This window comes from Gavialis gangeticus, unplaced genomic scaffold, assembly GCF_001723915.1.
Source record: "Gavialis gangeticus isolate Ggan-Ray unplaced genomic scaffold, GavGan_comp1, whole genome shotgun sequence".
In the NCBI taxonomy this organism is placed as follows: domain Eukaryota; kingdom Metazoa; phylum Chordata; order Crocodylia; family Gavialidae; genus Gavialis; species Gavialis gangeticus.
The window spans coordinates 26,481,357-26,483,359 of record NW_017729032.1 but is presented as its reverse complement, the minus strand read 5'-3'; the positions used below and the strand labels follow the sequence as shown (position 1 = coordinate 26,483,359).

General features: G+C 47.5%; 1 protein-coding gene across 1 annotated transcript in view; it reads right to left on the bottom strand.

Moving 5' to 3' along the window:
- CNTN5 (contactin 5) overlaps nt 1-2,003 on the bottom strand; it is a 1,308,168-nt gene that overhangs the window by 110,303 nt on the left and 1,195,862 nt on the right. The window lies entirely within an intron of this gene.

Genomic DNA, 2,003 nt, shown 5'->3' with positions numbered 1-2,003 from the left:
ATGTACTGGGGCACAGGACAGGTGGGTGGCAGGGGATGCCATGCTTGTTTACCTTTGCAAACTGTCCTGCCTCCCCCATTCCCCCCGCCCCCACCACACTTAGCTGAGCGGAGCTGGGGGTGGGTGGCAAAGGCTGGTCCCTGCCCTCTTTACCTGGGCTGCATATTCCCTCAGATGCCTGGCCTTCCCACCATCCCACTGTCTCAGGCATGGTGCCGCCTGCCATAGCCCCACCCAGGAGGGCTGGGAGAGGCAGTTTGAAGGAGCTCCAGCAGTAAACAAGCAACTCCACTCCCTGCTGACTTTCTTCAGTTGTGTGTGATAGTTGAGCTGCCTCTCAGCCTGGCCTTAGGGCTCCCCTGCTGTACTCCTCCCACCCCAGCTCCTTCTTGCCAGCACCCATCCTCACATCCAACCTTCCCAAGGCCTCCCTGAGCTGTGCTTCCTCGCTGGGCTTTCGTCCTCTTCATCCCTGCTTCCCCCTTCTTCTGTCTCTGCCCAGGTCTCCTCCTCCTTCTCTCTCCATCTCTCTGTTCTGATGCCTCTCTGACACCCAGTCCCTTCATGCTACATTTCCCTCCCCCTAGGACACAAAGGACCTGTTAATTTAATGCACATTAATTAAGTTAATTGAATTGCTATTTATTTATTTAATGAAGCCACCATTAATTTTATATGCGCAGCCCTTATCAGCTCCATTCAAACTTGTTAAGTAGCCCTCCAGCCCAAATCATTGCCCACCCCTGGATTAGATGTACAAGTTAACAAAACTCCAAAGCTCACTATTTCTTTCAGAATTATGGAAGTATATGTTATGGGATTATCACCCTGGCCCCTCTTATAATTTCCCCTTTTGGTAAGGAAGAAAATAGAATGTGACATGACTAACATATCCCTCTAATCTATTACTTAGTGAATGCCTATGATAAGTAATGCAGTAAGCAGGGCACCTTCAAAACTAACTTGTTCAGGAAGGCATGCACTTTAGCCTATGAAAGCTTATACTTTTTGAATGATTTATTCTTTAATGGGCCATCCTACTCTGTACCAGACTGAAGTTAGCTGGATTTCATACTAACATATCTAAACATCTCTTTCTCCAATAAGTGGTGGCATGGATGTTGTGTTCAGACTCCAAAAAACTATTATATATGATTAATGATGTCTTTTACGAGTCACTGAACTGAGGAAACCCTTCTCCCTCCCGAAAAAGCGTCACCTACAAACCCAAAGAAAAGCATCACCTACAAAACTCCAAAGAAAACCAATTCTACCAGAACTCCAGAAGTGTTCACTCTACGTACCATTCTTTGTACCCACTTTCAAATATGTGAACTGTTAAATAAAGGGATCTTATGAAAAATATGTAGTGACAAAGAAGTCCTGGAAAAGCCTGATGAAGAAGGGACTTGATGACAGAAAGCCGCAGAGGATGAAAAGAGCAGCAGAGGAGAGGACAGCAAGCCTGTTGCATGTAGAAGACAGAAAGCAACGGCCAAACTCTTTCTTTAAAAATCACATCAGTTTAGTGGTGCCTGAACACTCAGGTCAGCTGGTCTGGATGATCTCCACCCTAGAGTTCTAAAGGAACTGGCTGAGGTCATTGCAAGTCTCCTGCCATGGCTTTACGAGCACTCGTGGTGCTCTGGAGAGGTACCGGAGGACTGGAAGAGGGCCAACATGTTTTCCATCTTCAAAAAAGGGAGGAAGGAGGACCTGGGAAACTATGGGCCAGTTAGTCTTACCTTGATCCTAGGCAAGTTGTTCGAGAAAATTATTCTGGCACACATCCAGGAGGGGCCAGCAGGGGACTGCATGCTTAGGGGCAACCAACACAGGTTCATCAGTGGCAGGTCCTGTCAGACCAACCTGGTGGCCTTTTACAATCTGATCACCAGATCATTAGATGCAGGGGTAGCAGTGGACATAGTCTTCCTGGACTTCCGGAAGGCTTTTGACACTGTCTCTCACCCCGTTCTCATTAAGAAACTGGGGGGCTGTGG